Consider the following 26,705-nt stretch of genomic DNA (forward strand, 5'->3'; position numbering starts at 1 on the left):
TTCATGTTAATGAATAAACAAATTGTGGTATATCCATACAATGGAATATTACTCAACAATGAAAAAAATGAACTACTGACACATATAAAAACATAGATAACTCTGAGAATGCTTACATAATCAGTGAAAGAAACCAGGCCAAAAAGTGAATACTTTATGATTCCATAGAAAATGAAAACTAATCTATGGTAACAGCACATTAGTGGTTTTCTGCGGATGGGGGAAGGAATACAGGTGAGAGGAAGGGATAACATAAAGACATGAGAAAACTTCTGATAATATTGGCTGTTTTCATTATCTTGATTGTGTTGATGACTCTACAAGTCTACACCTATTTCAAAACTTTTTATATAGTATACATTAAATATTTGTAGCTTGGTATTTATCAGTTATAACTCAATAAGTCTGTTAAAGAAATTAAAACATCAGAGTGTATCACTCAGGAAATTTAAACTTTGTTTCATGAAAATTGTGTGTGTGTGTATGTATCCAGTGCTTGTATTTTCATATTGATTATTTCTCCCTTTAAAAAGCTATGTTCTAATTAGTTAATTTCTGTCCTTAGGTATTTTTTTTGCACTCCCTTTGTGTTTCTCCTTCTCCTAAAATCTGGAATTAAGTGCATAACTCATTTATTTTTTTTTTCTCTCTTGCTTTTAAGAATAAAATAATTTAAGGCTCAACCTTGAATATTCATTGGAAGGACTGATGCTGAAACTGAAGGTTCAAAACTTTGCCCACCTGATGTGAAAAGCCAACTCGTTGGAAAAGATTCTGATGCTGGGAAAGATTGAAGGCAAAAGGAGAAGGGGGCAGCAGAGGATGAGATAGGTAGCATCATAAACTCAATGGACAAGAATTTGAGTAAACTCTAGGAGGCAGTGAAGGACAGGGGAGTCTGGCATGCTACAGTCTATGTGGTTGCAAAGAGTCGGACACCACTTGGTGATTGAAAAACAACGACAAAAATAAATGTATTGGGGGCTTCTCATATATCATTTTAATATAGTGTTTTCAGTGTCATTAGCTTGTTCTGGGTTTCTTTGTTGACTAAAACCAAGATTAATTAAAAGAGGTTTTAAAATTATCTTTTATTGAAGCTTACTTCCTAATTCTATTGTATTGTGCTCAGAGAATGGGCCCTTATCAAATTCTTATAGAGTGATATAATCTGAGTGGCCTCAGAAGTTCAAGTTCAAGTGGGCCTTAGGAAGCATTAGTATGAACAAAGCTAGTGGAGATGATGGAATTTAAGCTGACCTATTTAAAATCATAAAAGATTATGTTGTTAAAGTGCTGCACTCAGTCTGCCAACAAATTTGGAAAACTCAGCAATGGGCACAGGACTGGAAAAGGTCAGTTTTTATTCCAGTCTGAAAGAAGGGCAATGCCAAGGAATATTTGAACTACCATTTCACATGCTAGCAAGGTAATGCTCAAAATCCTTCAAGCTAGGCTTCAACAGTATGCGAACCAAGAACTTCTAAATTACAATCTGGATTTAGAAAAGGCAGAGAAACCAGAGATCAAATTGCCAACATTTGTTGGATCATAGAAAAAGCAAGTGAATTTCAGAAAAACATCTACTTCTGCTTTACTGACTATGCTAAAGCCTTTGACTCTTTGGATTGCAACAAATTGTGGAAAATTCTTCAAGAGGTTGGAATACCAGATCATCTTACCTGTCTCCTGAGAAACCTGTATGGAGGTCAAGAAGCAACAGACAGATATGGAACAACAGACTTGTTCAAAACTGGGAAAAGAGTACATCAAGGCTGCATGTTGTCACCACATTTCCTTCTCCAGGGGAATCTTCCTGACCCAAGAATCAAACCTGGGTCTCCTGAACTGCAGGCAGATTCTGTACTGACTGCGCTGTGAGGGAAGCCCACTATTGTCACCCAGCTTATTTAATATACATGCAGAGTACATCATGAGAAACACCAGGCTGGAAGACTCACAAGCTGGAATCAAGATTGCCAGGAGAAATAGCAAAACCCTCAGATATGCAGATGATACCACCCTATTGGCAGAAAGTGAAGAGGAACTAAAGAGCCTCTCCATGAGGCTGAAAGAGAAGAGTGAAAAAAACTGGCTTGAAACTCAACATTCAAAAAACTAAGATCATGGCATCTTGTCCAATCACTTCATGGCAAATAGAAGAGGTCAAAGTGGAAATTATGACAGATTTTATTTTCTTGGGCTCCAAAATCACTGTGGATAGTGACTGCAGCCATGAAATTAAAAGAAGCTTGCTTCTTGGAAGAAAAGCTATGACAAACCTAGATAGCATATTCAAAAGCAGAGATATTACTTTGCCAATAAAGGTCCACATAGTCAAAGCTATGGTTTTCCCAGTAGTTGGGCTTCCCTAGGTGACTCAGACCATAAAGAATCTGCTTATAATGTGGGAGGCCTGAGTTTGATCACTGGTTTGGGAAGATCCCCTGGAGGAAGGCATGGCATCCCACTCCAGTATTCTTGCTGGAGAATCCCTATGGACAGAGAAGCCTGGCAGGCTACAGTCCATGGGGCACGGCAGCAACTAAGCACAACTCAACAACACAAATGTACAGATTTGAAAGCTGGACCACAAAAAAGGCTGAGCACCAAAGAATCGATGCATTCAAATCATGGTGCTGGAGAAGACTCTTGAGAGTCCCTTGGACAGCAAGGAGATCAAATTAGCCCATCCTTAAGAAAATCAACCTTGAATATTCATTGGTAGGTCTGATGTTAAAGTTGAAGCTCCAATACTTTGAAGTGCTGACTTACTGGAAAACACCCTGATGCTGGGAAAGACTGAGGGCAGGAGGAGATGAGGGCAACAGAGGATGAGATGGTTGTGTGACATCACGGACTCAATGAACGTGAGTTTGAGCAAACTCTGGGAGATAGTGAAGGACCAGGAAAACTGGTGTGCTGCAGTTCATGAGGTTACAAGAGTCAAACATGACAGCAACTGAACAACAACAATCTGGGTGGGAGAGAGTATATTAAAGTGGTTAGGGGCAGAACTCTGAAGTCTCTCATGCTGGAGTTAAAATTCTTTTTCTCCCACTATAATTGTGATGTGGGGGGCACAAATTAGATAAGTTCTTTAAGTTATAGTTTCTGCATCTTTAAATATGTTCAATAATGTCCTCATTGCATTGTTGTAAGGATTAAATGAAATGATAAGTGCCTGAAATGGAACTAAACTCAAATTAGCTTACTAGTATTAATATTGTCAGTTCTCTTTTTGACTAGGAAATAATGCTTACTCTAACTTGTATTCCCAAAATACAGCATTTAGTCTAATTTATAGGGCATCTTTATAATTATATTGTTTAAATCAGGTATGCCATTTTTTTTTTTTTGTATTTCAAAGTGGACCGCTAAATTCTCCCATTAAAGTTGTATTTTTTCAAGGACTTGTTTTCTGCAGTCACGTTTTTTTTGTATATTTCAATGACTTGATATTCGCTCCACAATATTTCTTAATTATAACCTCTTCTTTCGGGAACCATGAATCAATATAAAGTGTTGACCTTTTCCCCCTTAATCTAGTCCTTATAGGTTTGAATTCTATGTTATTTCTTTCAATAAAAACAGTTACTGTTTTTTGCTCACTTTTTTTTTACACATACCTAAAAATCTTTTTTTAATTTAAATCTTTATGTTACACTTTTAAGTCCATCTTTTCAAAGACCATGAAGAATATGACAAATCTGTTAGTCTTTGTTTTTCAATACTGTCAGTCCAGTTTTGCTTAGGATTATGTACCTCTTCTGCATTAATGCTTCTTAGAGGTGATTTTTCACTCTGGTGTTTGATTATTTTTTGTTTTGTTCTTTTTATTCAGTTGATTTCTAAGATACACTATTTGGAATTATTTTTATTAGAAAAATTAGATCTGTTTTTCTTATGTATACTAAGAATGCAATGATTTCCATCGACACATCTGTAAAATAATTTTGCTCATCCTCTCCAAATTTCCCAGTTTCATTGACATCATCTATTATTCAAATTGAGAACTTATTAGATGAGATTCTTACATTTTACAAGCTTATTTTTAATATTTGCATTGGAATTTTTAAGCATTTAAAAATAGCTTATTGATATTTTAGAAGTCTCTGGTTTGTGAGGTTTTTAAAATTTATTATTTATCTATTACTTTGGCTGTGCTGGGTCTTTGTTGCTGTGGGGGCTTTTCTCTAGTTCTGGGGAGTAGGGGTTATTCTAGTTGCAGTTCATGGGCTTCTCACTGAGATGACTCCTCTAGCTGTGGAGCACAGGTCACAGAGCACATGGCTTCAGTAGCTGTGTCTCGTGGGCGCCACAGCCCAGTCTCAGCAATTGTGGTGCATGGGTTTAGTTGCGCCATAGCATGTGGGATCTTCCTAGACCAGGGATCAAACCCACATCTCCTGCATTGGCAGGCAGATTCTTTTACCATCGAGCCACCAGGGAAGTCCTGGTTTCTGAGTGTTAATGCTTATCCACAGTTTATTTATATTCCTCATTCTTGAGTTTTATAGTTTAATCCAGTTATGTTTTAAGGCATGGCATCTAGATAGTACATTGTTTAAAGCTCTTTCATTTCAGTTCTTTGATGAACATTTTCGATCAGTAGACTCAAATCTTTCTTTAATTCAAGAAAATTTTATTTTCCTATTTTTTTTTTTTTTTGATCACAGACTTCGCACAGTATGCTGTGTCCTTTTCTTCTTATAGTCCCATTAAAATCACTTTGTTCTATTTTCAGGCCCTGTGTGGATAGTCTCCATTTACCTCTCAGACCCCTTTGTCCCTCGGCCCTTCTCTGTCCTGCTGTGTGTCTCAGAAAGCCAACCTCTATGGCCTGCATTGTCCTGTTTCTCTTGGCCCCTGGTCTGTTGTCAAAAGGAGCCAGCAAAAGATCAGAAGGAGTGAGGACTCTGGGTGGGGTATTTATTCACCCTGCTCACTTTCTGCCAGGCCTCAGCTGGAATAGAGGCTGCAGTCCTCTACCAAATGTCACAGTCCCTGTCGGGCAGCACCTCTCCCATGGTTAATGGTGGAGAAAGAGAACAATATAATATAAAAATGTATAAAGTAAATAATTACTTGGAATATTTTCCACGAGTCAATAAATGGGGTATTATGGCGTAGAATACTCTGTGGAGGCTGCTTAACATTTGGGAAAGGAAACCTTCCCTCTGGAAATAACCCTTAAGATGAGCAGGACCAGTCATATGAAGAGCCAAAGTGAGAATGTACACACAGAAGGAACTGTAAAGCAAGAAGCTTTGGAAATTCTGGGAATGAATAAGAAAATTTAGTGAGACTATCATGGAATTAAATGAAGACAAGAAATTAAAGTGCAATGGAAAGCTATTTGAAAGCTTGTTAGTAGGAAGAAATGAATGTTTTTAAAGGATGGAGGATGTGTGTCTTAGTCACTCAGTCATGTCTGACTCATTGTGACTCCAAGGACTGTAGCCTGCCAGGCTCCTCTGTCCATGAGATTTTCCAGGCAAGAATACTGGAGTGTATTGCCATTTTCTTCAGGGGTTCTTCCTGACTCAGGGATCGAACCCAGGTCTCCTGCACTGCAGGCAGATTCTTTGTGTTTGAGCCATCAGGGAAGTATGGAGGGTGAATTGTTGCAAGAGTGAAAATGACCAGTACAGGAGCTTGGCTGTTGTAAAACATGTGAGAGATGCTGAGGACTAAGATGGTAGCAGTTGCTTATTCCTTTCTCATTTCAGCCTTTTTGCAGCCCTAAGATTTTTCACTCTTGTGTCTTTCCAATGTAGAGCTTGAACATCTGAAAATACTTTAAGAACACTCAAAGACTGCCTCTTGTCCCAGTACTTCTTTCTCAGCTGTTTCATCTTAGGAAATCTTTGCTTGCTTCACCTTTGGTGCCAGATTTGATTCAAGTTTTAAAGTAGAGCATTGGGGCCTTTTTGGTTCATGTGCTGTTTGTTCATATACTTCCAAAAGCTGTCAACAATTGAATGGTCTGTCTGTATTTCTTTTTTTTCCTTTGCTTCAGCCATCTTGAGTTTTATAAACAGCACTGCCTTACTTTACCTCCCATGTAGATTCCACTTTAAAAATATGCAATGATTCAGACTCTACTTACATTTAACTCTGCTGGTCTTTCATAAAGGCCATGCCTTCTAATCAAGGTTACTCCTTATCTTCATATGGTGGCAGAAAATGAAGAAAGCAGATGGCGAATCTCCAAAGTCCTTGGAGAGCAAGGTCTTCTCTTACATTTCTTTCATAAACTTCAAAGGGTGAGGCTAAGCCCAGAGCTGGACATGGGCCTGATGCCAGATCAGTGAGTGAGTAGACATCTCAGAGTTATCCTTACAAGGTCTCTACACAGCAAATTATAGAAGTGACTGTTTTTATCTAAGGCTAGATTTGATGTTCAATAGCTTCTCCTAAATTATATAAACCTACTTCAAGTTTAATGGAGAACTAAACCTCATCCCTCTTCTGTTTCACCCCAAGGCAAGACACTATTCCTTGGTTTGCTCAGCTCATGATGAGCCTGCTACTTTCTTTAGGGGATTTGTTCCTCATTTTATTCAGGCAGGGTTTCTATTCTAGAAAACTTGGCAAAAACTCCCAGATGCTTTGCATTTGTTTTCCTATAAGGACAGGGAGAAACAAATAAAATTAGAGACAGCCACATCTATCCTAGAGCGTAATATGGAAAGTATGCATATTAAACTTCATCATGGTTCCAGCTTATATATTATGACTATAAAAAATTAGTTTTAGTTTGTGTATCCAATACATAAGTGAAGCAAATGTCGGCCAGGGGTGGGGGTGGGGGGTGGAATGTAAGCTGCATAAAAATCAGACAATAGTTCTTAGAACACCTGCCTTCTATTTTCTCTTGGTTTGATCTGAGAAGGAATTGATATTAAAGGAAGGACCTCAGCAGAGTTTATCTGCTATAGGAGGATAGCTATGGCCTCCTGGGCTTTGTCTGCATAGAAATGCCTAAGTTTGAGCTGAGTCAAAATGCCTCAGTGTTCAAAAGAGTTGAAATGACTATATGTCCATGCTACAGTGCAGTCATTTTGATTTTCTATTAAGCTGAATAATTTAAAAGAAATTATTAACCAGTGAAACACAAGCATGACTTAATAAAGTCTGTGGAGTCCTAAGGGTTTGGATGGAAAGTATAGGAATGCATAAGAATAATCCTGCCCTTGGTGGTCTTATTCCCTAGAGGGTGACAACTGTGACTTGCTTCTAACCAACCGCATACAGCAGACGCATCACAAAGCCACAAGAAAGAGATGGGAGGAAAGGAGCTAGTGGGAGTAACTCTAGGAAACAGTGTTTTGCCTGGATACTGTAAGTCTACAACTAAGAGAACTGTATAGAAGCATTTCACTATATTGGAAAATGTATTTCTTACAAGGATATGGGTAGCAATTCTGAAACTACTTTGTTTTTATACTACTGCCAGGTTTCTCAGTTTTGGAGAAAGAAGTTACAAATGAGGAGAGGAGGAAAGTAGCATAAACCCCATAGAAGTGGATTGGTGCCACAGGCATCAAAATGATCTCATGTTTGTTTTTAGCTTTGTCCACTGAGAGTGGTTCCCTTGAGGAGGAAATGGCAACCCACTCCAGTATTCCTGCCTGGGAAATCTCATGGACAGAGGAGCCGGGCAGGCCACAGTCCATCCGGTCACAAAGAGTCGGACACGACTGAGCAACTGAGCACATACTGAGTGGCAAGAATAGTGATGTCCCAGGAGCAATGAGCACATCTAACACCCAGAGCTTAATGTCATTCTCCAGTAAAATGAACCAGAACTCTCGGAAAACTGGTGTACTCCAGGACTGAATCAAGGAAAACACAAGAGTAGCTTGAACACCTTGTGGTATCTGAAATAAAGGAAGTGCACACACACAAAAAAGAATTGGGGCGTATCAAAAGGGCACAGTTTTAAAATTCCAAAAAAGCTCCCAATGGCCAAATTAAGAACTTGAGTGATAAAATTTATAACCCAAAGGATAAAATAAATATTCATGAATTCATACTAATACTTACATTACTATTATATAGTAATAAATTCATCAGTTCAGTTTAGTTCAGTTGCTCAGTCATGTCTGACTCTTTGAGAGCCCATAAATCGCAGCATGCCAGGCCTCCCTGTCCATCACCAACTCCTGGAGTTTATATATGTATAAATATATAAATGATCTGGAAGTGACAGCTCTTTCTTACAGAAGAGGTACATTTAAGACATGTAAAAGGAATGAAAGAAATTTAAATATCATCATTAGACTATCATAGTTCAAATTGCTGTAGGCAAGGTCCATTATGTTTTCTTAAATCTATTGGTTAGAGTTTAATCAAAGCAGGACTTTTGTCTAGATGTCTGATTTATGAATCCCTTAGTCACCAAATGCATTAAATACTACTTTTGATCAAGTATAACATTAATTAAAATTAGAAGACATACCAATAAATATAATAGTTCATTAAATTTCTACTTTAATATTCTTATACAATTCCACTGTATTTAAAAAACCATTTCTTTTATTATAATTCCCTCCTCAAGCACAAGAATGTTATAGGCATTTTATTGACTCCTGACTTAAGTGTAATGTAAGATCCCGTGGTATAGACAAAGCAGAATTAATAGGGGGAAAAATGGTAAAATCTAAATTAGCTGTTTATTAGTTAATCATACCAAGATTAATTTTTTAGTTTTAATAAATATTCTATGTTTATGTAAAAAGGTAAACATTAGAGAAAACTAGGGGAGTGGTATATAGAAATTCTGTATAATTTTGCAATTCTTTTGTAAATCTAAAATTATTATTTTTAAATCTCCAAAAAGTCAACTAGACAGATGCATATATACATACATACATACTTAGATACATATATACGTCACTGGAATTGAAGATACCTAAGAGACAGCACAGGCATGTTATTGCAGAAAGAATCAATCAAAACTTGGACAGAAGCATATTTGCAGGCCTGGTGAGCTTTGAAAACTGCTACAAATTGAGCTCTCATTTAAGTTTTTTTTTTTTTTTGAATCAAAATTCACTAAAATTTTCCCTTTAAACATTTTTATTTTTATCCTTGTGACAGCAGACATGTTGGGGGCCATTTAGGAGACTCTTAAGATAACTTACATGAAAATAGTTCATGTGTAGAGAAAACTCTCACAGCTCTAAAAAACTACTAAAGGGTATATTTATGAACTGGTCAAACAGAGTTTCTTCTAATCATCCTCAAATGATCCTTTCATTGATTCAGGATAAACTGTCAACTTATTTTAAGAGTTTGAGGTCTTTGTGTGTTTAGGAACATAAAAAGATCTCCCCAAAAAACAAAGGCAGACAGCTGTACGTATATATATTCACAGATTTCATTCTACATTCAATGTACATTCTACATTTAACAAAGTTAAATTGTTAGTGGCTCATTCATGTCTGACTCTTTGTGACACCATGGACTGTAGGTTTCCAGGCTCCTCTGTCCATGGAATTCTCCAGGCAAGAATACTGGAGTGGGTAGCTATTCCTTTCTCCAGGGGATCTTCCCCTCCCAGGGATCAAACCCAGGTCTTCCAAATTTCCTCTAAATCCAATTAAAATGCATAATTGTTTTCCCTGGATATATAGAAATATGTGGTGGGAATGTGGGTAGAGGTTGTGGCATTTGTACTTAGGGTGGAATTCCTACCTTCCTTTGGTAGAAATCATATGCTATCTATTTCTGACTCCCCCTCTTTTTTTTTTTTTTGTATTGTTAAATCATACTTGTAGGATCTTAGATCATTTACCTTGGAAGTACCTGAATTCATCAGCTATCAGGCAATTAACAAAATTTTATTAAGTAATTGCTGCTGCTACTGCTGCTAAGTCGCTTCAGTCGAGTCCGACTCTGTGTGACCCCATAGACGGCAGCGCACCAGGCACCCCGTCCCTGGGATTCGCCAGGCAAGAACACTGGAATGAGTTACCATTTCCTTCTCCAATGCATGAAAGTGAAAGGTGAAAGTGAAGTCGCTCAGTCATGTCCCACTCTTAGCGACCCCATGGACTGCAGCCTACCAGGCTCCTCCGTCCATGGGATTTTCCAGGCAAGAGTACTGGAGTGGGGTGCCACTGCCTTCTCTGTATTAAGTAACTACTGTGTGGTAACTGTCAATTCCCATCTTGTCTAACTCAAACCCTGTTAGGGCAAACTCTAAAATCTATCACAAATCTAACCAATTCCCACCACCTCCTAAGTCCCGAACTAACACAAACTGCCATTGCTTCTCACTTGGGCTCCTGCATCACCTCTTACCTATTTCCTATGTCCACGCTTCGGTTTGCTCTTCACATAGTAACCAGAACTGGAATTCAGATCACATAACTTCTCTGATTTATGTCCTCCTATATTTCCCCATTTCATCAAAAATAAATCTGAAATTTAAAATGAATTCATATCACATCACTTGTCTGATTAATGTTGTCTTATATTTCCCATTGAATTAAAAACCCAAAATCCTTTTCAAGGACTACCCTGTCCAACACAATCTCTAGCCTTCTTACCTCTCTGTTCTAATCTTGTTATTCCCTTTATGTGGAATGCTACTCCTCAGGATTTTGTGTGTATTCATGTGTGTGTGTATGGTGGAGGTGGGGAGTTGGTGAGGGTCTTGTTGTTCTTATTTAGATCTCAGCTCAGATGTCAGAAAACCTGCCTGAACTTCTTGTACATAAAGTTAATCCCATCAGTCTCTATCTCATTCCAGTCTTTTCTTCATAGTACTTGCTATGCTCTGCAATTATCCTGTTTCCTTTATATGGCTATTTTCTTGAACTAGTTCCTTGAGAGTACTAACTATATCTGTCTTAACCACCCCTGTACTTCCAATGCCCAAAATGTGTCTAGCATGAATAGGTGGGAAATGAATACTCCTTATTAAAAATAAGTGAATGAATTAATACAAATTACTGTACTAAGCAACAAACAACTAAATTATTGGATTTCTGATTGGATTCAAGATTGGATTTCTGTCCCTAGAGAGCTTATAATCTAGCAATTTGCATGACATACTATGTTGTTTTTTAGTCACTAAGTCATGTTCAACTCTTTTGCAATCCCAAGGACTGTAGCCCATCAGGCTCTTCTGTTCATGGGATTTTCCAGACAAGAATACTGGAGTGGGTTGACATTCCTTTCTCCAAGGGGGATATCCCGACCCAGGGATCAAACCCAGATCTCCTGCAAGGCAGGCAGATTCTTTGCCACTGTGCCACCAGAGAGGTGCAGACATACTACAAAGTGAAGTGAAAGTTGCTCATGTCCAACTCTTTGTGACCCCATGAACTATAGAGTCCATGGAGTTCTCCAGGCAGGCCAGAATACTGGAGTGGGTAGCCATTCCCTTGTCCAGGGGATCTTCCCAACCCAGGGATCGAACCCAGGTTTCCCTCATTGCAGGATTCTTTACCTGCTGAGCCATGAGGGAAGCCCCAGACATACTATGAGATACATTAAAAGACAAGGGCAATGCAAAGCCAGGATGGCTCATAGCTTCCTATGACTGGTAAATACTGACTGAGGAGATCAAAGTTCAAAGAAGTATAATGAACATTATGCCTTAAAAGAGTCAGTAAACTTTTAAAATGCAAAAAACTTGTGACCGCAGAAGGATGAGTAGACTGCCCTCTCCATTTAATCCTCCAGGCCAAGGATAAAGTCTATCAAGGAATGTAGCAGTAGACAGCAGACAATGGGAAACAGGAGCCAAGAATACAGGGTTTGTGGGTCAGTTAACAAGTCTTCTGTTCATTATGTGACAACTGGAGCTATGGAAATAGAAGACATTTTGAGAGAAAAGAAGAGAAATGATGCAAATGAAGGAAGAATAAATAATTACATCTAAGAAAAGGAGATGACAGAGGATGAGATGGCTGGATGGCATCACCGACTCGATGGACGTGAGTCTGAATGAACTCCGGGAGATGGTGATGGACAGGGAGGCCTGGCGTGCTGCGATTCATGGGGTCGCGGAGAGTCGGACACGACTGAGCGACTGAACTGAACTGAACTGAAGCAATAGGTAAACATGAAGTTACTACCAGAGAGAGAAACAGACAGACAGAGAGAAAGAGGCCAAGAGAATGGCCAGAATGGTAGGAAGAGTGTATATAATAGAAACTCATAAAAACAGATCGGCTCTTTCATGTCAATTTTGAAACTAACAAACACAAACTTTATCTGGTAGGATTTTAACCAGAGAGTTACAGACACTGAGGGAAAAGAGATCCAAGAATGAGGAGTTGGCCAGCAGGGTCAAACAACAAGTCTAGAGAACTGGGAATTGGTTTGGCAATCAGGAGGTTGCTGCAGACTTTCTGGGAACAGCTCTAGAGAAGTGCTGGAGGCAGGAGGCAAAGTGCAGTGGGATAAAGAGTCACTGGCAGGGGGTCAAGTGGAGGGAAGGTAGTGAGGGGCTATGTTTTTCAAGAAGTTTGGTAGTGAATAGAGTTACAGAAAATGTGTACTTTATTTTTGTTTTGTTTCAGATTTTTTTATGGGAGGGCACATAGCTACTGCAACCATGGATGGGGGTGCCTGCATCACTGAGTCCTAGTGATGGACATCACTTTCAATGTGCAAATATGCTCAGTGCCAAAAAGATTCCCTCCTCATTGGTTCAGTTCAGTTCAGTCACTCAGTGGTATCCAACTCTTTGCATACATGGACTGTAGCACACCAGGCTTCTCTGTCCATCACCAACTCCCAGAGCTTGCTCAAACACCTGTCCAAGAAGTCAGTGATGCCATCCAACCGTCTCATCCTCTGTCATCTCCTTCTCCTCCTTTCTTCAATCTTTCCCAGCATCAGGGTCTTTTCCAATGAGTCGGCTCATGGCATCAGGTGGCCAAAGTATTGGAGCTTCAGCTTCAGCATCAGTCCTCAAGTGAAGAAAAGTGGGGCAGCCAAGCTAAACTAAGTGTATTAAACTGAATTAAGTTTGGCTCATAAACATATGATTCTGTGAAATTAATCTGTTTCTATACTCTTTGTTTTGTATTCTCTTAGTTTTTTTCTCTTAAAGTGTTTTTTTTTTTAAAAACTATCACTTTAGTTTGACTAAATTAGAACAAAAGTAATTTTTTTCACACATTAGTCAAGGTAGATTAGTATATAATTGGGCAATTGGGGAAACTGTGTGTGTGTATTTGTATGTATGTCTGTTGGATGATAGTATAGAGTTAAAATGATTCAAGGTGGATGGGTGAATAGAAATTTGGAACATATTAGGGGGAAAGGTAGGGACAACTGTAGACACTGGTCCTTTATTACATGCCTAGTTGTCCCTATTATGTTAGAACATAGATCAGTTGACTATCAAACTTTCGGGGAGCTCAAAAATCTTACTCAGACTTTAAATATGCTTGAGTATCAAGCTTATCCCAGAGTACACACATCTCAAGGGCTGCACGTGGCCTTCCTCTTGCACTGCTCGCCCTCAACAGTGCCTAGCATGAGATCACTTCATGTGTTCTCCTCTGCTGATGGCTTTGACCAAGATTTACAACAGCTTTAGAATTCCTGCTGCATTTCGGTGCATTCAGATGTGGCCTGAGGCATGTTTTAAGACATGAAAGGCTGAATCAAACGTGACACTAATTCTGTATCTAATATGAATCCTCTTAAATTAATAGCCCAAGGTCTGGAAATTGTTTCTCCCTCCCAAGACCCAAGGCGATTGTAAATTATTTCAGTGTGAAGGCTGTTTATGAAGCTGGAGAAGAAAAGCACTGAAAACTGATTTCTTTAAAGCTAAAGTAACTGAAGAAAATGTCATTCAATCAGTCAGGAAAGACGTATTTGGCACCTAGAATTTGCTAGGTCCTGGGCAGTTAGTTAGGTATTTGTCATGAAAAGTTAAATAAGGAAATATTTCCTGTTATTAATGCACTCTACTCAAAATGATCTGTGTGAGATGGTGGACTTGAGACAAGAAAAGCTTGTCTCTGCAAGCTGTAAATAGGAGTCATTACTTAAAAGAACAGATATAATAATGTAGAGGCAGACCCGTAGGAAGGACAGCCATGTATGACCTCTACAAACCACACAGAAGTTGTTGACAATGGTTTGGACTTTACTATAAAAGTCAACAGGACAGCAAGGATTTAGCAGGAGTCTTCTACCAGTTACTCTGGTCACCAAGGCCCTGAATTTGATTCCTTTGTTGCAAGGATAATTGCACAAGACAAATAGATAAGATGACATTAAAAGATTAGAACAGTGGCCATAATGAAGCAGAAGAATTTACGAAAGCCTTCGCTTGAGAGGATAGTGATGAAAGCAAAAGAGAACTTTTAAGGTCTCCCAGCAGAGAGATATTAGGATGAGCCTGCCATTTCTATTCCTTCACTCCTCTTTCATGACACCTATCTGTTGTCTGTTACCTCACCTGTGGACTCAGGATTAGCCAGCTTATTTGACTTGCTATTTGACTCTGTTTACTGTAAGGTGGCTCAGATGGTAAAGCGTCCGTCTACAATGTGGGATACCTGGGTTCGATCCCTGGGTTGGGAAGATCCCCTGGAGAAGGAAATGGCAATCCACTCCAGGACTATTGCCTGGAAAATCCCATGGACAGAGGAGCCTGGTAGGCTACAGCCCATGGGGTCGCAAAGAGTCAGACACAACTGAGCGACTTCACTTCACTGTACTGATAGCTGATGTCTATGACTGACTCAACTGTAGGTCCTTCTGTATTGATAACACTGGACTGTGCCTAAGCTCTGGTAACTAACACTGTTGGTTTTTTTTTTTCCCCCTGCTTGAAGTGAGTTTTGCAAGATTTTGCCTAGTGACAGTATTTTATTACACACCACAATATAACAGATTTGAAAAACAAAGATAAGATGGCAAATGGGAAAGGGCAGCTGGCTTTTGACCACATGCTGGTAGGTTTGGTAACAAAACTTGATTGTGTCACTTCTTCAAATAGCTGGTCTACAAGGATACACTTAATCCAATGCTATGTATCCATGCTAAGTTCAGAATCAAACTATATGGTATATCTTCCTAGTATCCAGTGAAAAAGCAGAGACATCACTTTACCAACAAAGTGATGGTTTTCCCAGTATAGTCAAAGCTATGGTTTTTCCAGTAGTAAGGCACAGACGTGAGAGTTGGACCATAAGGAAGGCTGAGAGCTGAAGAGTTGATGTTTTTGAACTGTGGTTCTGGAGAAGACTCTTGAGAGTAACTTGGACAGCAAGGAGATCAATCCTGGTCAATCCTAAAGGAAATCAGTCCTGAATATTCATTGGAAGGACTGATGCTGAAGCTGAAGCTCCAACACTTTGGCCATCTGGTGCAAAGAGCCAATTCATTGAAAAAGATCTTGATGCTGGGAAAGGTTGAGGGCAGGAGGAGAATGGGGAAACAGGATGAGATGGTTGGATGGCATCACTGACTTGATGGACATGAATCTGATCAAACTTGGGGAGATAGTGAAAGACAGGGAAGCCTGGCATGCTGCAGTCCATGGGGTTGCAAAGAGCTGGACATGACTTAGCCACTGAACAACAACAACAATCCAATGAAAGACACCATTCTCTCTGAATTTAGACCAAATTCTGGAGCAGAGGTTTATGTATATTTCAACAGCTGGACTGTGTGTAATTTTTCCCTTTTCAACAGCCATGGTGCTTAAATCTTTATTCTTTAATCAAAACAGTCACATATGTATGCTCTATGGGAACTCAACTTTTACTCTGTTACCCTCAAATAACTCTTTTTGTTTCAAATTGAGACTCATCCAGTAACAGAATATCAAGCTTTGTCATCCATCTCTGCTTACCAGTCAACTTATTTGGTTTCTATAAAACAACCATCTTTGTATTATAAGATACTTATTTTTATGTCTACTTGACTATCTAATACATTTCCTGCATTGTTTAAAATAAATAAATATAAGGTAGAGAAAATCAATATGCTAATATTGATAAAAAGACAAGAGTATAAAGTACCAGAGGAGATGTGCCTTCTGTATGGTTTGGATGCACATTAGAAGTAAGCTTGTTGGTTATGCTTAATTTTGGTGGAAAAGAATTTTAAAAATCTATAAAATAGTGACAATATATTTTTAAAGATTATATATCCAAAGGTAAAGTGTTATAATAAAGGAAATAGGGTGAATTTAAAAAGTTATAGATTGAGATTCTGTATTAATAAAATATCCTGCTGATTCTCTAGAGAACATCACAGGCTTATACATCAGCTAATAGAGATAAAATCAGTCAATCCTAAAGGAAATCAGTCCTGAATATTCATTGGAAGGCCTGACGCTGAAGCTGAAACTCCAATACTTTGGCCACCTGATGCAAAGAACTAACTTATTGGAAAAGACCTTGATGCTGGAAAAGATTGAAGGCAGGAGCCGAAGGGGATGACAGAGGATGAGATGGTTGGATGGCATCACTAACAGACATGAGTTTGAGCATGCTCCAGGAGTTGGTGATGGACAGGAAAGCCTGGTCTGCTGCAGTCCATGGGGTGGCAAAGAGTCAGACATGACTGAGCGACTGAAGTGAACTAAATAGAGATACAGTTTTCTTCAACCTCTTAATTAAGGGACTTAGAAGCCCAGACTTAATCTTTCTCCAGTCAACTTGAGAAAATAGGAAATCAGTAGAGATTAATCCATGAAATGAAAAGCTGGTTCTTTGAAAATATCAATAAAATTGATAAGCTTCCAGCTAGGATAACTAAGAAAAGACAGAGAGAAAATATTAGTTCCTAGTATCAGAAGTGAAAGACAGGATTTCACTACAGATCCCTTGTACATCAAAAAGAAAATTAAGTAATATTATGAACAATTCTATGCCCACAAATTTGATAACACAGATGAAATGGACCAATTCCTTAAAAAACACAATTTGCCAAAACTCACACAAGAAGGAAAAGTAAATCTAAATTGGCCTATATATCTATTAAAACTTGAATCAGAATAAATAACATTCCAAAACAGAAAGTATCAGGCCTGATGGACTGATTGGTGTATTCTACCAAATATTTAAGAAAAAAATTATACCATCTCTCTACAATCTCCTTTGAAATACAGAAGTAGAAGTAGTACTTCCTAACACATTCAGTGGGTCTAGCATTACCCTAATACCAAAACTAGATAAAGACATTACAAGAAAAGAAAAATATAGTCGATATCTCTCATAAATAGGGATGCAAAAATCTTCAACAAAACATTAGCAAATCAAATCCAACAATGCGTAAAAGGAATCATGCATGTGACCAAGTGGGGTTTATCTGAAGCATGCAAGCTTGATTCAACATTTGAAAATTAGTTAATGTAATTCATCACATCAAACGCTAAAGAAAAAAAATCATCTGATCATATTAGTAGATGCGGGAAAAAGACAATATCCAGGACCCACTTATGATAAAAACTCTCAAATAACTAGAGAAAGAGGAACCTTCTCAACTTGATTAAGAACATCTACCAAAAGCCTACAAGTAACATCATACTTAATGGTGAGAAACTCAAATCTTCCCTGACTTGCATCAGGTATAAGACAAAGATGTCATCTCTCACTATTTCTTTCCAGCATTGTTCTGAGAGTTCTAGTTGATAAAATAAAACAAGGGAAAAAAAAAAAAACTAAACTAAAAGTATGCAGACTGGGAAGGAAAAAAAACTGCTTCTGTTCACAGATGGCATTGTCATCTATGTAGAAAATCTAAGAGAACTGACAAAAATTCCTAGGACACATGCAATCATGGCAAGTCTGTAAGAAATAAGATTAATATATAAAATTAATCACTTTCTTATATACCAGCAAAGAACAAGTGAAATTTGAATTAAAAACACAATGGCATTTATATTATCACCCCAAATAAAAAATTTAGGCATGAATCTAGCAAAATATATGTTAAGATCTATATGAAAAATCATAAAATGGTAATGAATGAAATCAAAGAACTAAATATATGGAGAGATATTCCACGTTTATAGATAGGAAGACTCAATATTTTCAAGACATAAGTTCTTCCCAACTTGATCTATAGGTTCAATGCAGCAGTAGTCAAAATGTTAATTATTTCATGTATAGCAACAAACTGATTATAAAGTTTATATGGAGAGACAAAATACTTGGAAAAATCAACAGAATATTGAAGGAGAAGAACAAAGTTGGAAGACTGACACCATCCAACTTCAAGATTTACTATAAAGCTATAGTAATCAAGAGAGTGTGGTATTAGTGAAAGAAAAGACAAATAGATAAATGAAATAGAACAGAGGACTCAGAAATAGGTTCACATAAGCATAATCAACTGATCTTTGATGGAGGAGCAAAAACAATGTAAAGGAGCAAAGACAGTCTTTACAACAAATTATTCTGGAACAAAGCAACATCATATGTGAAAAAGTGAATCTAGACACAGGCCTTAATATTGTCACAAAAATTAACTCAAAAAGGATTATAGACCTAAATGTAAGAGGCAAAGCTATAAAACTCCTAAAAAATAACCTAGGAGAAAATCTAGATGATCTAGAAAACCTATGATGGTGACTTTTTAGATAAAACACCAAAGGCTTGATGATAAGCTGGACTTCATTAAAATTAAAAACTTGTGCTCTGTGAGGGACAATGTCAAGAGAATGAGAAGGTAAGTCCAGACTGGAAGAAAATATTTGCAAAAAACATATCCAATAAAAGACTGCTTCCCCAAACATATTTTAAAATACCTTCTTAAAACTTCATAGTAAGAAAACAAAAAACCTATTTTAAAAAATGGGCCAAAGACCTTAACAGATATCTCACCAAACAGATACACAGGTGGCAAATAAGCATATGAAATGATGCTCCACATCATATGTTATCAGGGAAGTGCAAATGAAACCAATGAGATACCACTGCTTACCTGAGTGCCCTAAAGGCAGAACTGTGAACCATGAACTTCCACATGTTCAAGCTGGATTTAGAAGAGGCAAAGGAACCAGAGATCAAATTCCCAACATCTGTTGGATCATAGAAAAAGCAAAAGAGTTCCAGAAAAACATCTACTTCTGCTTTATTGGCCACACCAAAGCCTTTGATTGTGTGGATCACAAAATACTGCGGAAAATTCTTAAAGAGATGGGAATACCAGACCACCTGACCTGCCTCCTGAGAAATCTGTATTGCAGATCAAGAAGTAACAGTTAGAACTGGACATGGAACAACAGACTGGTTCCAAATAGGGAAAGGAATACATCAAGGCTGTATACTGTCACCTTGCTTATTTAACTTATATGCAGAATACATTATGTGAAATGCTAGGCTGGATGAAGCACAAGCTGGAATCAAGATTTCTGGGAGAAATATCAATAACCTCAGATATGCAGATAACACAAAGTGCCTCTTGATGAAAGTGAAAGAGGAGAGTGAAAAAGCTGGCTTAAAACTCATCATTCAGAAAACTAAGATCATGGCATCCAGTCCCATCACTTCATGGCAAATAGATGAAGGAAACAATGGAAACAGTGGTAGAGTTAATTTGTTTGGGCTCCAAAATCACTGCCAATGGTGACTGTAGCCATGAAATTGAAAGACTCTTGCTCCTTGGAAGAAAAGCTATGACCAACCTAGGCAGCATATTAAAAAACAGAGACATTACCAACAAAGGTCTATCTAGTCAAAGCTATGGTTTTTCTCGTGGTCACATATGGATGTGAGAGTTGGACTATAAAGAAAGCTGAGTGCCGAAGGATTGATGCTTTTGAACTGTGGTGTTGGAGGAGACTCTTGAGAGTCCATTGGACTATAACGAGATCCAACTAGTCCATCCTAAAGGAAATCAGTGGTAAATATTCATTGGAAGGACTGATGCTGAAGCTGAAACTCCAATACTTTGGCCACCTGATGTGAAGAACTGACTCATTTGAAAAGACCCGGATGCTGGGAAAGATTGAAGGAGAGAGGAGGAGGGGATGACAGAGGATGAGATGGTTGGATGGCATCACCAACTCAATGGACATGAGTTTGAGTAAGCTCTGGGAGTTGGTGATGGACAGGGAGGCCTGGTGTGCTGCAGGCCATGGGGTTGCAAAGAGTCAGACACCACTGATCGACTGACCTGAACTGAAAGTCAGAGCATTGAGAACATCCAATGCTGGAGAGGATGTGGAGCAGCAGGAACTCTCATTCATTGCTGGTGAGAATGCAAAGTGGAATAGTCACTTGGGAAATATTTTGGTGGTTTCTTACAAAACTGAACAAGCTCATACCTTATGGTCCAGCAATTGTGCTCCTTAGTATTTACCCAAAGGAGTTGAAAACTGTCTACACAAAACTCTGCATGTAGATATTACAGCAGCTCTATTCGTAATTGTCACAACTTAGGAGCAAACAAAATCTGTTTTACAGAGTGAAGTGAGTCAGAAAGAGAAAAAAAAAATCATATGTGAACGTATATATATGGAATCTAGAAAAATGGTACTGATGAAGCTATTTGCAGTGCAGGAATAGAGATGCAATCGTAGAGGAAAAACTTATGGACTCAGTGGGGGAAGGAGAGGGTGGGACGAATTGAGCGAGTAGCATTGGCACCTATACACTACTATGGATGAAGCGGATAGCTAGTGGGAAGTTGCTGTGCAACACAGGGAGCTCAGCCCAGTGCTCTGTAATGACCTAGAGGGACGGGATGGGGGAGGGTGGAAGGGAGGCTCAAGAGGGGATATGTGATTACTTATGGCTGATTCATGTTGTTTTATGGCAGAAACCAACACAACATGATAAAGCAATTATTCTTCAGTTAAAAATAAATTTAAAGATAAAGTTTATACAAAACTAAAAAACAAGATATCCTTCAGTAGGTGAATGAATAAACTGTGGTACATCCAAATGATGAGATATTATTCAGTGCTGAAAAGAAATGAGCTATTAAGCCCTATAAAACATGGAAGAATCTTAAATGCATATTATTAAGTAAAATAAGCCATTCTGAAAAGGTTAAATACTGTATAATTCCAACTATATGACACCCTAGAAAAGACAAAACTATAGAAGCAGTGAAAAGATCAGTGGTCATCAGGGATTGAAGGAGAGGAAGGGGAGTGGGTGGATCATAGAGGATTTTAGGGCAGTAAAATACTCTGTATGGAACTAAAATGATAGATACATGTCATTATGCATTTCTCCAAATCCATAGAATGTATAGCACCAAAAGAGAATCCTAAGGTTAACTATAGACTTTGGGTACTTATAATGTGTCGATGTAGGTTCTTCAAGTGAAACAGATGGAACACTTTGGTGGGGGAAATTGATAATGTGGAGGATATACAGGTGGAGAGTAAGGGTGTAGGGAAATTTCTGAACCTTCTCAATTTTGTGTGAATTTTAAACTGCTGTCAAATAGTAAAGTCTTTTAAAAAATCAAGTTTATTAAAATAATTTATAAAGCAGTACCAAAGTTAGCATCATGATCTATTTTCCATCTTTTGCAAATTACCATCAGATGTTTCATTTTTATTCATTAATTTTTTTATTTTAATTAAATATGATTTCAGTTAAACTAAGCAAACTAGAATCTGAGATAATAACTACATTTATAAAATCAATTTTCATTGCCCATTATTAATGTTTAATGTTTTTGTTATACATACTCAAAATGTATGACACTCAGGGGTTAAGAAATGGCGATAATGTTTCTATACAAAAAGAATTTTAGAATAGTCTGTTCTCTGAGAACAGACCTCTCTTCCTCTCTTTTAGATATTCTACCTTCAATCACACTCTTAGGAAAGCTATATGTATAAAAACTGCAAATTGCATCTAAATGAAATATTTATCTTACAGCCTTACAAAGCTTGCATCCTTGTACTCTTTCTGCAATTCCCATTCTTAGAGTTATACCATTGGGTTAATGCTTTTATTACAATTTGGGCAACAGAAAAAAACTTTATGACTTTGTGTTTTAAAGTCAAAATTAAAGGAGGGGCTGCTGAACCACTGCATTCATTCCTGAGAAACCTTTCCTAAATGACTTTTCTTAGAGCCTTCTCTGTTGGACTCAGCCCATTTTCTGTCTATTCTTGTTTTTTAGTCGCTCAGAAGTGTTCGACTCTTTGTGATCCCATGAACTCCAAGCTTCCTTGTCCTTCACTATGTCTCAAAGCTTACTCAAACTCATGTCCATTGAGTCAGTGATGCCCTCTAACCATCTTGTTCTCTGTTGTCCCCTTCTCCTCCTGCCTCCAATCTTTCCCAGCATCAAGGTCTTTTCTAATGAGTCAGCTTTTCACATCAGGTGGCCAAGGTACTGGAGCTTCAGTTTCAGCAACAGTCTTTCCAATAAATATTCAGGTTTGATTTCCTTTATGATTGACTGGTTTGATCTCCTTGCAGTCCAAGGGACTCTCAAGAGTCTTCTCCAGCACCACAGTTCCAAAGCATCAATTCTTCAGTGCTAAGCCTTCTTTATGGTCCAAATCTCACATTTATACATGACTACTGGAAAAACCATTGCTTTGAGTAGATGAATCTCTGTTGGCAAAGTAATGTCTCTGCTTTTGAATATGCTGTCTAGGTTTGTCATAGCTTTTCTTCCAAGGAGCAAGCATCTTTTAAATTCATGGCTGCAGTCACCATCTGCAGTGACTTTGGATCCCAAGAAAATAAAGTCTGTCACTGTTTCCATTGTTTTCCCATCTATTTCCCATGACATGATGGGACCAGATGCCATGATCTTCATTTTTTTGAATGTTGAGCTTTAAGCCAACTTTTTCACTCTTGTCTTTCACCCTCAACAAGAGGCTCTTTCGTTCCTCTCTGCTCTCTGCCAATAGGGTGGTGCCATCTGCATATCTGAGGTAGTTTATATTGCTCCCAGCAATCTTGATTCCAGCTTGTGCTTCATCTAGTATGGCATTTTGCATGATGTGCTCTGCATATGAGTTAAATAATCAGGGTGACAATATACTGCTTTGATGTACTCCTTTCCCAAGTTTCAACCAGTGTGTTCTTCCACGTCCAGTTCTAACTGTTGTTTCTTGACCTGTATACAGGTTTTGCAGGAGGCAGGTAACGTGGTCTGAAATTCCCATCTCTAAGAATTTTCCACAGTTTGTTGTGATTCACACAGTCAAAGGCTTTAGCATAGTAAATGAAACAGAAGTAGATGTTTTTCTGGAACATTGCTTTTTCTATGATCCAACAGATGTTGGGAATTTGATCTCTGGATCCTCTGCCTTTTCTAAATACACCTGGAACATCTGGAAGTTCTCAGTTTACGGACTGTTGTTGCCTGGCTTGGAGAATTTTGAGCGTTACTTTGCTAGCATATGAAATGAGTGCAATTGTGCAGTAGTTTGAATATTCTTTGTCATTGCCCTTCTTTGGGATTGGAATGAAAACTGACTTTTTCCATTCCTGTGGCCACTGCTGAATTTTCCATATTTGCTGGCATATTGAGTGAAGCACTTTCACGGCATCATCTTTTAGGATCTGAAATAGTTTCAGCTGGAATTCCATCTAGCTTTGTTGGTAGTGATGCTTCGAACATTTGACTTCACATTCCAATATGTCTGGCTCTAAGTGAGTGATATAACCATGGTGGTTATATGGGTCATGAAGATCTTTTTTGTATAGTTCTTCTGTGTATTCTTTCCACCTCTTGTTAATATCTTCTGCTTCTGTTAGGCCCATACCATTTCTGTCCTTTATTGTGCCCATCTTTGCATGAAAATTGCCTTAGTATCTCTATTTTTCTTGAAGAGATCTCTAGTCTTTCCCATTCTATTGTTTTCCTCTATTTCTTTGCATTGATCACTGAGGAAGCCTTTCTTATCTCTCCTTGCTATTCTTTGGAACTCTGAATTTAGATGAGTGTATCTTTCCTTTTCTCCCTTGCCTTTTTCTCAGGTATTTTAAAAGCCTCCTCAGACAACCATCTTGCCCTTTTGCATTTCTTTTTCTTTAGGATGGTTTTGATCACCACCTCCTCTACAATGTCATGTACCTCCATCCATAGTTCTTCAGGCACTCTGTCTATTGCATCTAATCCCTTGAATCTATTTGTCACTTCCACTGTATAATCATAAAGTATTTGATTTGGGTCATATCTGAATGGCCTAGCGGTTTTCCCTATTTTCTTCAATTTAAGTCTGAATTTCACAATAATGAGTTCATGATCTGAGCCACAGTCAGATCCTAGTCTTGTTTTTGCTGACTGTATAGAGCTTCTTCATCTTCAGCTGCAAAGAATATAATCAACCTGATTTCAGTATTGACCATCTGGTGATGTCCATGTGTAGAGTCATCTCTTGTGTTGTTGGAACAGAGTGTTTGTTATGACCAGTGCATTCTTTTGGCAAAACTCTGTTAGTTTTCCCTGTTTCATTTTGTACTCCAATGCCAAACTTGCCTGTTACTCCAGGAATCTTTTGACTTTCTACTTTTCCATTCCAGTCCCCTGTGATGAAAAGGATATCTTTTTTGGTGTTAGTTGTAGAAGATCTTGTAGGTCTTTTAGAACCACTCAACTTCAACTTCTTCAGCATTAGTTGTTGGGGCATAGACTTGGATTACAGTGCTATTGAATAGTTTGCCTTTGAAACGAATGGAGATCATTCTCCTGTTTTTGAGATCGCACCCAAGTATTGAATTTCAGACTTTTGTTGAACATGAGGACTACTCCGTTTCTTCTGAGGGATTATTTCCCACAGTAGTAAATATAATGGTCATCTGAATTAAATTTGCCCGTTCCAGTCCATTTTAGTTCACTCATTCCTAAAATGTCGATGTTCACTTGTGCCATCTCCTGTTTGACCACTTCCAATTTACCTTGATTCATGGACCTAACCGGAGAAGGCAATGGCGCCCCACTCCAGTACTCTTGCCTGGAAAATCCCATGGATGGAGGAGCCTGGTGGGCTGCAGTCCATGGGGTCGCTGAGAGTTGGACACGACTCAGTGACTTCACTTTCACTTTTCACTTTCATGCATTGGAGAGGGAAATGGCAACCCACTCCAGTGTTCTTGCCTGGAGAATCCCAGGGACAGAGAAGCCAGGAGGGCTGCCGTCTGTGGGGTCGCACAGAGTTGGACACGACTGAAGTGACTTAGCAGCATGGACCTAACATTCCAGGTTCCTATGCAATATTGTTCTTATAGCATCAGACTTTACTTTCACCACCAGACACTTATATAACTGGGCGTTGTTTTCGCTTTGGCTCAGCCTCTTCATTTCTTCTGGAGACATTCCTCCACTCTTCTCCAGTAGCATATTGGGCACCTACTGACCTGGCAAGTTCCTCTTTCAGTGTAATACCTTCTTGCCTTTTCATACTGTTCATGGGGTTCTCAAGGCAAGAATTCTGAAGTGGTTTGTCATTTCCTTCTCCAGTGACACTTTATTATATTTATTTTTAGCTTTAAATTATTAGTATCACATAATCTGATATATTATTATATACATTTTGTTTCATTAAAGGACTCTGTGTTCTCAGCTAGACCTTTAACTCCTTGGGCTTTTTACTCAGAGCACCTTGCCTTTTTTTTTTTTTTCACTAGGTCTATAGTTTATGTGGCTTCCCTGGTGGCTCAAAGGTTAAAGCGTCTGCTTGGAATGTGGGAGAACCAGGTTCGATCCCTGGGTTGGGAAGATCCCCTGGAGAAGGAAATGGCAACCCCCTCCAGTGCTCTTGCCTAGAGAATCCCAAAGAGGGAGGAGCCTGGTAGGCTACAGTCCATGGGGTCGCAAAGAGTCGGACACGACTGAGCAACTTCACTTTATGTTCCATAAAAACTTATCTATCAATTAACTGTTGGAGATGTTACCAGAGAGCAACCTACAGCACTGAGGTTGTGATGACTTTGAATTTGCTGCCTTCTGCTCTTCGCTTAGCCTCTCTCTGCATTTTCTACCTTTGCTATAGCACTGTGAGTTGCTGCCCCCCCCACCCCCCCAGGCTACAAAAATGCCATTGTTCTGCGGATTATGAGTCTTTCTGCCTAGTTATTACTGAAAATTGTAAAGACCTCTTTAAGCCTGAGCTCCCTTCATCTCTGAAACACCCAGGCCTGCTTTTAAAGCCACTGTGTTGTCTAGGCCCTTCTGGAGGAAGCCTCCCATCAGTCATCATGTTCACTAATAATGTCAAACCTTTCCCACCTATTCACATTAGCTTTTTCATTTACTATTCTTTGGAACCATTTCAACTGTACTGTCAAGTAATAACCCACCATTTTAAAACTCTGTACATTATGGCTTTATGCCCTCCTTCACATTCAACTTCTCCCCCTCAAACACTCATCTTTTCTACCACATTCAACCTCCAAGCTAGACATTACTGCAAAAGAGTCATGAGGTTTTCATGCATTCCTCTGATCCAACAATTCATTTCCAGAGTCATAATGCATTTAATCTTTCTATATTTCTCTGACCTTCTTAAGCTTTCATGTAGGAACACAAGGCTCAGTTAAGTAGTAGAGCATGAAAACTCCCTTTGTAGTTTGGTACAGGGTAATGGAAACCTGAAAATCCATTTGAGGCATAATCATTTGAAAACTGTTCAAACTCTGGGTGGAGCAAGTCAGGAGCAGATTTATTATTGCTCCAAAGTAAGCTTTTGATTTTGATAAGGGTTTCTGCACAAGAAAAACAGTCGTTTCATGCTGATATTACTTCTTGTATTTTTGTTCAATTTTAACAATCTA

The sequence above is a fragment of the Capricornis sumatraensis genome, chromosome 18 (genome assembly GCF_032405125.1).
Source record: "Capricornis sumatraensis isolate serow.1 chromosome 18, serow.2, whole genome shotgun sequence".
Lineage (NCBI taxonomy): Eukaryota > Metazoa > Chordata > Mammalia > Artiodactyla > Bovidae > Capricornis > Capricornis sumatraensis.